The sequence below is a fragment of the Fundulus heteroclitus genome, chromosome 1 (genome assembly GCF_011125445.2).
Source record: "Fundulus heteroclitus isolate FHET01 chromosome 1, MU-UCD_Fhet_4.1, whole genome shotgun sequence".
In the NCBI taxonomy this organism is placed as follows: domain Eukaryota; kingdom Metazoa; phylum Chordata; class Actinopteri; order Cyprinodontiformes; family Fundulidae; genus Fundulus; species Fundulus heteroclitus.
In genome coordinates this window covers 1,015,124-1,027,794 of record NC_046361.1, presented here as the reverse complement: position 1 = coordinate 1,027,794, position 12,671 = coordinate 1,015,124, and the positions used below count along the sequence as shown (strand labels likewise).

Below are 12,671 nucleotides of genomic sequence, written 5' to 3'. Positions count from 1 at the left end.
GGGCTAAAATGTTTTGTAGCTCCCAATCAATGATGTCACTTCCCCAGTGCAAGTCTAACTGCCAGCAGCTCACAATCCCCCACATCATGATTGCATTCAGAAGTCAATAGGGATCTTGAAAAGAAGGCACATGGATGCACCTTGTTGTCCTCTCCTCTCTGGCTGAGAATGGCTCCCACCCCAATGTTGGATGCATCAACCTCTACTATGAACTGCTTCATAGGATCCAGGGAGTTAAGGACAGGAGCAGAGGTGAACAGGTTCTTTAGTCACTTAAAGGACTGGCCGGCAGCCTCCGACCAGACATACTTGGACTCGGTGGAGGTCAGCATATGTAATGGAGAAGTGATCTGACTGTAATTCCAGATCAATCGTTGTTAAAAGCTAGTGAATCCCAGGAACCTGTGCGGCTGCTTTTGATCCGAGGGAACAGGCCATTCCAGAACCGTAGAAACTTCGTCGGGATCATTGAGAACTTATTGGGGGAAATGACATTGCCTAGAAAAGTGGTAGACGATTGATGGAAATTTTACGAATAGGTTGTCCTGAAGGAGGCGAAGAAGTAAGGAGCGAACATGTCGGTGGGACTCAAGGTCTTTGGGAAAAAAAATCAGGACATTGTCTAGATAGACATAGACAAAATGACCGACCATGTCACGTAGCACATCATTTACTAACCCCTGGAACACGGCTGGAGCATTGGTTAGCCTGAAGGGCATAACCAAGTACTCATGGTGTTCCGTAGGAGCGTTAAAGGCTGTCTTCCACTCGTCTCCCTCACAAATAAGGAGACAAGTGGAAGATAAGCGTCACGTAAGTCAAGCTTCATAAACACACAGGAATCTTGGATGACATGAAAAGGTGAATCCATCAGCGGTAGGGCAACATCATCTTAACAATGATAGCGTTCAGAGCCCGATAATCAATACATGGATGAAGGGATCTGTCCTTCTTCCCAACAAAAAAGAAACCTGCACCTGCAGGAGACCAGGAAGGCCGAATGATACCTATTCTTAATGCCTCCTCAACATATTTCTTCATAGCAATGTGTTCAGAGGCTGCTAAAGGATAAATTCTGCCTCTACGAGGCATGGTTCCAGGAAGCAGATCGATCAGACAATCATGAGGGTGGTGAGGTGGTAGGGCAGTAGCCTTGTGTTTATTAAAAACCTCCTTCAAGACCAGGTATTTCTCAGGAACTTTAAATACAGATACAGGAAATTAAACGTTCTCGTACCAGGATAGTGGCAGGGGATGTAAATTTACAGGTGGAGGACTGGGTGCGACAATGGCTCAGTAGTAGCCTCTGTTTTGCTTCTCCCACACTAAATGAAAAGTCTCAGTCCAATACGGTGATCCTTCTCTTCATATAATAAACGACTCCTCCCAAGCAGCATGGGTTCCTCTGAGGCGTTATCCTTTGCAGAATCTTTAGAAGGGGAAAAGAGCGCCACAGGGTTTACTGACATTGTAAACACTTCTGGTGAAGGACTCCTTTTATCTTTGCCTCTCTGCCAACCTAAGGTCTACACGAGTCGCCAATCCCTCCAGTTTTTTCAGGAAGACAGGAAGATCCCGCATAGCCAATTTGTCCTTTATCCTCTCATCTAATCCAGTCATAAAAGCATCCATTAAGGCCTCCTCGTTCCATTGCTGCAATAGATTGAAACTCAACCATGTAACTGACCATGGGTCAGCCTTTTTATAGCAAATCTTAAACAGAGCTCCAGCCGCCTCTCTATCAGGTAGCACCGGATCAAACACCTGAATCAGCTCTTCAGATAATGCTTGAAAGAAGCCACAGCGAGGCGATCTTTGTTGCCATTCGGCAGTTCCTCAGGATTTCGCCTTGCCTGAGATGAGGTAAGCTACTTTGATGTGTTCAGTGGGGAAAGAGGAAGGCTGAAGCTCAAACTGTATTTAGCACTGGGTTAGGAATGGGCACCACTGAGCAGCCTCCACCTTAAACACCTCTAGGGAAGACAATCTGTGTTCACGAGTGGGAATAGGAGCTGGAGCCGCGTCAGTAGGATTAACACTGGCCAAGGCAGAACTACCGGCCGGACACTTAGGAGTTATGACAACATCGTGCAATAGATCAATCATCTCATGTGTTGCTATAATAACACCATGATGAATAGTGATGTCAGATTGAATTCTGACCACACAGCCACAAAGGAGAGCGAGTCAGCGGGGACGGCCCTTCTCTCAGTAGTGGTCCCCTGCTGCTATAAACACTTTCCTCCCACAGAAAAAGGAGGAGAGGGAGGCTGGCGGAACCATGAGGCCACATGGTCCCCTCTGCTGGGACATCTGAAGGAATGTAGCTGGGCCAGTCACGCTTGATCCAGGGTCTGCTAAGCATCTGCCTGCTTCGATGGAGGACCTCCCTGGCATCAGAGGAACTGCTGGGAAAGAGCTAAATTGCACTCTGACTACTGCGCAAACCAGCCGCAAAGTAAGCGATGCCGAAACAGCTTTGTTCATTTTTGTCAGCTGTTGCAGGAAAGCAGATGCGAGACGGTGGATGCCTTCCCTCACCAGACAAGCTGAGAGATCAGACTATTAAATGGACATCGGTCGAGGCCTCCAAGCTGCCTAGACTACGCTTCGCCAGGCTGCCCGGCCACTCTGTTGGTTAGCTCATAGCTGCAGAGCTCAGCGCTAGCCCATCAACGACAAACTAACGATTCTCCGTGCTCCTTCCTGGAATGGCCAAAGTGGACAAACTCAAATGAGGCAAAAGACAGGTTTGACAGAGAGACCCAAAAGGGAAAGTTTAAATGGTTCATTGCTAGCATTTGGTACCATGTCATTGTCGAGTGTGTTTTTATGGTTATAACAAAGGTTATCTCTGCAAGGGTTTCATACATTGATGGGACATTAATGTTTACGTTATAAAGCCCACTCATTATGACTAAAATAAAACCAAAGTTTTACTTGTTAGCCAAAATGCTACTAGCTTCTGCTAACATCCGGTACCAGACATTTCAAAAGGAGCTTGTGTCATGTTTGGTTTGAGATATCTGACCCACATGCAGAGAACACCGGCAAACAGGAAGCAGTTTTAACAGTTTTTATTGATCTTAGCGCTAGGATTCAGGGAGGGTCTCAGAACCGGGGAAACGCAGGGACCGACTCGGGCAGGTAACACGGGATCTGTGAGATAAAGGGGGAGAACGGTTAACAGAGAATAACGCTAAAGGAAAGTTCAACTATACACGTACGCTTACCACAGAGCTCTAGGAACTAAGCCGGGGGGAGTGAGATGGGCTCAGCTGATGTTTGAGGAGCAGATGACAAAGTGACCGGTGAGCGGAGGTTAGGCAGGGTCCGAGCAGCGCCGGCGGGTCCAGGGATCCGGAGTGAACAGCGGGAGGAACCAGGAGAGTCCGGGGGTGACCAGGGTGAATCCGGGGAGGGAAACCTCGTGCCCAACTTGGTACGACCAAGCGAGTTTGAGGGGAAGGTCGCCAGAGCAGAATCTGAGCGGGTTGTGGATTCGGGAGCCTGGTCTTCAAAACGTGGAGTCACACGAGGGAAGGGTTCCAAAAACACGAGAGCACTGGAGAAAATGCACGAGACAAAGATTAGATCCAGACGGGGATAGAAAAACTCACGGGTCTGAAGCTCTGGAGGTGGTTGTTGGCCTTTAGGCATACCGCGACAAGGTAACACTCTGGCACCCTCCCGCTGTTCGTGCGCTGATTGTATAGTGCGCTGAGGCGCTGCTGAACTCGCTGCAGGTCTGTCAGTCCCGCCCACCAGTCAGCTGCTGTCACCTGTGAGCAGAGGAGAGCGCAGAGCCGGCAAGGCTGCACGGCTCTGCCTGCTGAGCCCTGACAGCTTGTTTTAGAGCATAAAGCTTAATCGTTCAGCTCCACTCTAGGCCGATAGAGCTATGAGCCTTATTCCCGCATTAATATTGAATATTAATATCGGGTTTTAAAGGCAAATTTTGATAACTTTAGACCTTAACCAGTTTAGGTAGAATCGCAGAAACAAAGGCAAGCGATTCTGAAGTGAATGATTTTAAAGGACAAATCGGTCCTCAGAATGTTATTTACTCAAAATAATAAATTGGTTAACTTGGACTTTGCCTTGTGAATGGATTGAAACACATGTCCAATGTTGTTTTGATTGGGTCAAGCTAATTTACCCCAATTCCACCTTCATTAAGTTGAGCTTTGATTCTTTAACTTAAACAAAATATTATTTCATCAAATAATGTTTTGTTTAACTCAGGATTCGCATTGTGAATGGATTGAAACACATGCCAAATGTATTTTACTCCATTCCATGCTTTTTGGAATCAGATCTGCAGTGAACAAGGATTCACTGGATTATTCTGATTATGACCAACCACTTTTGTTTGTCTTTTGTTTGTTTTGCATGTAAATAGTTCCTTAGTTTAGCTTCTTTTTGTCTTCATTTTGCTTAGTAGATTAGTTAAGTTTCAGTAGCCTAGTAGAGATTACTGATTGAAATATTCTGTTAATTCAGATAAACGGCATTACATAGTGATGTTCTCTGGATGTTCATTTTATTTCTGTTATTAAATTCTTGAACTTGAAAAGAAGTTGTCACTCCTTTATTCTATATGTGTGCAGGGCTTGCTGTTAAAGGATCGCTAGAGCTCAAATTCACCCCTTTCAACCATTGTCTTGATATCAGCTTAAGAGCTGATCATCACCAGACAATACTTAACAGACAGAGGGTTATTTAATAAACATTAAATAACTTTAAACAGTGTATAATTGCACAACACATGCGCCCCTCTAACCCAGAAATAGCCTGGTCTACACCTGAAGAAACTGACGAAAAATCTGAAACATTGAAAAAAAGTCCTGTTCCTACATAAAAACAATTAAACCTAAAATTTCAAAATTTTCTTTTGTTTGATCAGGAGATACATCAGAATCACACATCAAAAGAAGACTGAAAGCCATTGGAAGAGGCAAACTCTTTGTGTAACTTAATATTAAGAACAAGAACTAGAACTCCCAGGAAGAGATGATTTTAAACAAATTTTGTTTTTCAGGAAGCATGTTTCAAGCTCAAAGCATACAGAGTCTGCCTCAACAATCACTCAATTCCCAATACACTAAAGTAACACATATCTTCACTGTCAAATAAATCTATGACATAAAAGAAAACCCAATACAACCACTGATGGTCAAGGATTAGATTGGCAATTAAATATGATTTAATTGATTTTCCTCTTACTAAACATGAGTTTGATGAAAACTTTGTGAAAATATTGCATTTACTGATTTTTGGAAGTATGATCCAACTAAATGACAAGGCTGTTTCAGTTTCACCAGCAGATGTCACTAGTGAGTGATGAATGAAGCATCGAATAAAGAACCTTTTTCCAAAGCAAAGTGTTGGAAAGCTTCATTCCTTCATGAGGCTTCATTTGCCCATCACTAGGCAGATATACAGAGAGGGCAGAGCAGAGAGGCAGAGTCGAGAGGCAGGCAGAGATCGATGTCCAGAACCACAGGTGTATCCGATAAGGGAGAGGCAACAGGCAGGAATCCAAAACAATCAAAACGTCAAACACTGGCAGGAAGGCTAAGAATGCTGCAAGGTCTACTCACACAAGGGTTTTCGAGAATCTGGCACTGGCACAGTGACTGAGGCAGGCTTAAATAGTGCAAAAAGTAAGGAAATATATGGAACGCTGAGACAGCCAACAGGAAAGATATTCTTGCAGTGAAAAAATAAAATGATGGAGTTGGAGGGAAAAGGTAGAGAAACAGTGATGAGATGAGTTATTTTTTATCTATTTTGGGTATATGTTTTAACAATATTATTTTCCATTAATTTTGCAGTTGTGGCAATAGCCACTCTGCTATCCCAAGACCTTTAAAATTTTAGTTCTTGCATTTTATTCCCCTAAAAAAAATCACTTGTTACAATTTCAATCATTTTTAGCAGTAAAGATAACAAACACAGTGACGGTCCCGTCAATTTTGGTATCGCAGTTATGATACAGATGTGCAAGTTGATGACATAACCCGTAGTGTCCCAATTCAGTTGCAGTTATTCACAATTGTAACCTGTGCACTCGAACCCTTAAGTGCACTTCCACCATGTACGTACTTCATACAGGGGTGTAGGGTGTAGTGCAAGTATTGGGACAGGGCCTAAAAGTTGCAGGACACCAGCCTGTCCTGCAACTTTTAGGTAACCCCCGCTCTGGAGAAGTGGCTCCAACAGATACCTGGAGACACATCCAACATCTCAATTCAGAAGAGCACAATGTCAGGAACAGCTAAGATCCTAAGAACAACCCCCAACCCCCAAGCTCCCACCCTGGCTCTCCAGGGAGAGTCTTTTTTTTAATCAATTTATATCTATCTATCTATCTAGATATTTTCCAGGGCAACACAGAGAGACAAACAGGACAAACAACCATTCACACCTAAGGACAATTTGGAGAAGCCAATTAACCTAACAGTCATGTTTTTGGACTGTGGGAGGAAGCCGGAGTACCCGGAGAGAACCCACGCATGGACAGGGAGAACATGCAAACTCCATGCAGAAAGACCCAGGGGTGTACTCGAACCCAGGACCTTCTTGCTGCGCTACCCACTGCGCCACTGTGCAGCCCTATATATATATATATATATATATATATATATATATATATATATATATATATATATATATATACACATATATATATATATACATACATATACATATATATATATATATATATATATATATATATATATATATATATATATATATATATATATATATATATATATATATACACACAGTACGCAGGAGACCCGCATGTGGGGTGGGCAGAGCCTGGTGGCTGTGTTGGATCATGCAGGACAGCCAGTTAGTATTAAGAAGGTCCATTTTATCCTTCTTCAGTGACATATTATATATTACATAACAATACTGAGGGTGCTTTATATATATATATATATATATATATATATATATATATATATATATATATATATATATATATATATATATATATATATATATATATATATATAGGCCTTAGGGGCAGAGGTGGGTAATCCAGGTTCAGAAAGTAAAAAGCCTTTGTAGAGGTTATTTACATTGGAAAAGTCTCAGTATTCATACAAGACAATATGGTGTTAAACAACATACTTGTTATCTGGCATAAGGTCAGGCAGTTCAAAGGATATAATAACTGTTTCTCCCTTCTTACTCCTATTCATGACAACCCTGACTTTTTACCTGGTCTTCAGGCTGGTTTTGCTGATTGGTTTCAAAAAGGGATTAAAACAGTTGGTGATCTTGTTCAATAGAGTTCACTTCTTAGATTTAATAAAGTGAAAGCCAAGTCTTACTAATAAGGGATTTTTTTTTAAAGTACTGTCAGATAAAGAGCTTTATTATTTCTAATTTGAAGGATTATAGTGGTGGGTTTGCTATATCTCCTATAAAATCACTGATGTTAAAAACTACTAAAAATGTATAATTAAAAAGATTTATAAAATCCTTTCTGATCTTAGAATAGATAACTAACAAAGTTAAGGGCCAGTGGGAATCAGATGTGGGTGCTATAGAGGGTGAGCCTTGGGATTAATTGTGTTGTCAACCTTTAGAGGTATGTAGCCAAAAATCCCTCTTCCTGAGTCTGTCACAGCTGCCTGCTTGTTAGTATATTTTTTGTTACTAGATAGACCCGCATGAATGGATCATATAAAACATATTCCTTGTGATCAAATAAACACTGAATAAAGTTACAGATGAACTGTAAAGCCCTCCCGCTTACACGCTCTTATCCAATGATGGCATTTCTTGGCATTCTTTCAGTATTTAGGAAAGGGAATAAAAAAAACTCCTGTCATATGGTCATGATGGCCATATCGAGATTCACACCGGCAGATACTAAAGCAACAGTGTTTCGTTGTTACCATTATATTTGCTGATGCAATATTCGGAACAGAGCTGTCTACTTCATTACTCTACACAGCTTGTTTGACCACAAGATGGCTGCGACGCAGGCACACTGCCTGTTCTAAATTTAGTAATTTGAAGTCTTTCGAGGAATGCCCCATTAAAAACAGTAAAATATCGTGGCTATGCACTTTTAAGGCCTTGGCATCAAATTCTATTTAGGAGTGGCAGTTTAAACTCACAAATAAGCTTTATAGCACACAGAGACACAATGTTTCCACCATTATTAAATCTTTGTAAAAAATGTCAGTCTGCTGTTGTTTTTTTTTCATTGCCTGTGTAATTGTCCTCAACAGTTTTATTGATGATCTATGTATTACATTTAAGTGCTGACTGCTACTGGGTCAAAGGACTTGTCAGGACTAAATGATTAACTAACTGCTAATTTCTGTATCATAGATCTCCTTCACATACTGTTGCACAATGCTCGAAAGTGCATTATGGTATTATGGATTTCTGATAAAGCTCCACATCCATCAGTGGCTACAGACTGTGATAGATATTGTGCCAATGGAAGGTGTTTCTACAGAGCTTAAGGACAAACCTGTGGTGTTTGTGACTGTGTGGGTGTGGTTAGGTGTGCTCGCTCTCGGATAGGTGTGGCTTGGGGAGGAGCTGGCTGCACACACCTGAGTCTGATCTTCATCTGGAGCAGTATTTAAAGCCTGGCTTCCTGTGTGCTCACCGCTAGTTGGTAGATCAACCAACATTCTCCTCTAAAGAAAGCTCTCTTTTTTCAGACTCTGCTGTTTTTCTTCCACAAAGTAACCTTTGTCCTGTCTTCCTAGGATTCAGCTCCGTTGCAGCCACCAACCACCGAGCCACACCACCCACCTACCACTTCTCCAGCTGCTACCCTCGTGAGCCTTCCTTCCTACTTGACCAGCCCCAGCTTCCGGAGACACCACCTCTCCCTGCTTCCCTAAAGGACTAAATAAACTGTTGATTGCACCTTTTTCCCACGCCTGGTTCTCTGCACTTGGGGTCCAGCTCCTTGCTCATAACAAAACCAGTTCTTTTCTACCGCACATGGGACCCTTTTTTGGACTATATATATGCTTTGTCTGCTCAGTGGATGACAATAGGTTTATTGGATTTGGCCTGGCAACAAAGGGACAATTGCTAGCTTTTTTGGACTTCCTTTGTCTTGTCTGTTGTTACCCTGATTTGCAAAAAAGTTCAATAAAAAAAGAACCTGTCATGATTTGTTCTGATGAACAAAAACTCAGACACACACAGAGATACGTTTCAAGAGTTTTATTGAAGGAGGATGGATTATGGAGGATGAGACCAACAGTCTATACCGAGCAGGATGATGGAGATGGCAGGAGCGGGTGAACTGGAGAGAGCTGCTGGGGTGAAGCTGGAGGTCTGCGGGTGAGCTCTGGAACGGAGCCTGAGGCTTGCAGCTGAGCTTCGGCGTGGGATCCGAGCTAGCCTCGGGGCGGGGCCCAAGGCGGGCAGGTGAGCTTCGGAGTAAGACCTGAGCAGAGCTGAAGCGGGGTTCTCAAAGGCTGCACCTTGGAGTGGTATCCAGAGAGCTCCAAGAGATGCTGAGAGTGGAGGGAAAGAGCGTGAGCAATAGGGAGAAGCATGAGCTGCTGGGTGAAGCGTCAGTCGTTGGGAGAAGAGTCAGCCATAGGGAGGAGAGTCAGTCATCAGAAGAAGACGATCAGGCAGGGGAGAGCAGACTGAGGTGAGTTTATGTAGGTAGACTGACAGTTTGGCTTGATGGGGAGCGGCAGGTGGCAGGAATCAGTGGTGGATTGAGGAACTAGGCAGTATGGGAGGAGGAAGGTGCCGGAAAAATGTCCAGGGTGCAGTAGGCATAACTGCACCCTGACAGAACCAAGAATCCTTTACCATGGTGAAATTGCCTTTGAGGCAGACACCAGCTAAGGATGTACAGAAAAAAACAACATGACAAGCAAGCACAACAGACTTATTATTTACAGGCTTTTTCCTACACACATTAAAGCATGCAAAAGATTTTTCAAAAAGGATGTAGCAGAGCCCGAGAGCTCAGTTGAGTGATATGAGCCATGTTACATAGATTAGTCCAAATCTCAAGTAATGAGATAAAATATTCCTGAGAATAAGAGTGTGCAAATAGGCAAAATGGTGGTGTGATTGTGACATGATGGAAACTTCTCAGCAGGGGGCGATAGCCCTCAAGGCTCTTGGAAAGAAGATGTTCCAGACTTATCAGTTCTGGATTTTATGCTTCTGAAGCATTAACCTGATGGGAGAGGGGCAAACAGTGCATTGTCCGGGTAGGTGGGATCAGTGGAGATGCATCTGGTCCTTCTCTGAACTTGTCCTGTATAAACTGATTCGACGTCCTGTAGACGGTACCCAACAATCCCCTTTGCTGTCCTCACCACCTGTGCTAAATCCTTCTTCTCCTGAACTGTGAAGCTCCAATACAACACAGTTATGCTTAGATATAAAACACTTTCTATGGTAGCTCTGTAAAAGTTTTTTTGCAGTTAAGTGGAAAGTCCAGTCTGTTTCATTGTCCTGAGGAAGAAAAGCTGTTGTTGGACCTTCTTCAACAGGTGTGAGGTGTTCACAGTCCAGGAGAGGTCAGAGGAGATATGGAAGCCCAGGAACCTAATGCTGTCCATATGCTCCACCACCACGCCCTGTATGAAGAAAGGAGAGTGTTCAGTCTTCATGGACCTCTTGTAGTCCACTATGACCTCCTTGGTCATGCTGGTGTTCAGGATGAGGTTGTTCCTGGAGCACCACTGTGTCAGATTGTTGACCTCATCCCTGTAGTGGGACTCATCATTGTTGGAGATGAGACTCAATACAGTGGTGTTGTCCCAAAACTTCACTACTGTTTTTGTGGGGTGGACAGCAGAACAGTCCTGGGTAAAAAGGGTGAAGAAGGCAAGGCTTGAGGACACAGCCCTGTGGCATGCCGGTGTTATGCATAAGTGAGCAGATATGCTTTTCCCTATCCACACCATCTGGGGCCTGTTTGTGAGGAAGTCAGCAGAGCGGTGTGGATAATCTCATGTTGTGAAGCTTCAGAGCTAGCAGCATTTCCAGGAGCATGGTATCCAAGGCTGAACTGACATAGGTGTTTTGATGCTTGGAGAAGAGTCAGAGCTGTGTGAAGTGCTAACGAGACAGTATCCTCTGTGGAGTGATTCTCCCTATAGGCAAACTGCAGGCTGTCCAGGCCAGCAGGGATAGCGTCCTTGATGTCTTGTAGGAGGATCCACTCTAAGCACTCCATGACGACGGGAGTTAGAGTGACGGGGGTCAGAGCGACAGGACGATAATCATTGAGGCAGGTCATGGTTTGTTTTTTGGGAACGGGCACGAAGATGAATGACTTCAGGCAGGTAGGGACCATGGAGAGTAGTAGAGAGAGGTTGAAGATGTCCAGAACGAGCCCTGCTAGTTGGTCAGCAAATGGTTTAAGCGTCCAACCTGACACCATGTCTGGACCTGTAGCCTTGTTGGTGTTGACTTTCTTCAAGGAGGATGTCACTTGGTGCAGCTGCAGGACGAGAGGACTTGGAGAGTCAAAGCATGCAAAGTAGCTGTTTAAGGCGTTATGGAGAGTCAGGTCATTGCTGGGCTGCTGGTCGGCGTGCTTATTGTCTGTGATTGTTTTGATGCCTCTCAACATATCATATGGGTTGTTGCTGCCGAAGTGGTCCTTGATGCGCTGCTTGAATCTGTGCTTTGCTTTTTGTATGCCTTTGTTCAGTTCACTTCTAGCCGTGCTACAGGTCAGTTTGTCTCCAGATCTGAACGCTGATTCACAGGCCTTCAGCAGGGGCCGCACTGTGCTGTCCACCCATGGTTTGGTTAGGAAACATTGTTTGTGGGTAGGACAGCATCAGTGCAGAAGTTAATGTAAGAAAGCACAGATGATGTATACTTCGCTAGATTAGCGCCCTCTTTAAATACATCCCAATCACTGTGTTCAAAACAGTCCTGTAAAGCTGAGTAGGCCTCAGTCCAAACCTAAATGGTCTAGATCACAGGTCTGGTTTTGCAGATCTTCTAAAGTATTTCTAAATCCAAATGCTGTTGGGGACTGCAACACCAATAACAAAGAAACACCTGAAAATAACTAAAAATAACTAAAGGTTTGACAACTTTGCAACTCTGGTCTCAAACTTGTAACTCTGCCATGTTCCAATAGGTTTTTGTCAGTGTAGATATTAGTCCTCTTTGTAGGGATTCTTACTGTTAATCAGATTTTGGTAGAAAGTTAAAAAAGTTCCTAAAAACTAAAAACTGTACATTGCTGAAAATAGCAGTTCAGATTAATTTTGATGGTAAGAATATGCCTACCTTTCTTTGTTCTATATCCAAATGTCTTATTCAGTAGTCATGGTTTTCATCCAGCATAACTGTGAAAAGCAGATTTAGATTGATACTAACAGGAGGCTCCAAAAACAAAACACATTCACACATTTATATTGTAAATATAACAATTTAAGATCTACACTGTTGGCACATATGTCATTCCAAAGTTACTTTAATTTTTTTTTATAATTTCATATGTCAGACTAATAAAGAAACACCAGTCAATCAAAAACGTTTTTATGGCCTCACTTAGCAGTTCAATGTGTGGACCTCCATGAATACCACACACCAACAGGCCTCAATGCTTTTCTTCTGCCCTCTATTCTTCATTATCTTATTCAAGTGTCAATTTCGAGCCAGCGCCTGTGTTGACC

The 12,671-nt window shown here is 43.2% G+C and overlaps 1 long non-coding RNA gene across 1 annotated transcript; it reads right to left on the bottom strand.

Annotated features, from left to right (window-relative positions):
• Window positions 1-3,062: 3,062 nt before the first annotated feature.
• LOC118564197 lies at window positions 3,063-4,264 on the bottom strand. Its single transcript, XR_004931713.1, has 2 exons — window positions 3,234-4,264; window positions 3,063-3,159 (listed from the first exon to the last, which is right to left on the bottom strand). It is a non-coding gene; the product is annotated as an uncharacterized LOC118564197 (long non-coding RNA).
• Between the last annotated feature and the right edge of the window lie 8,407 nt (window positions 4,265-12,671).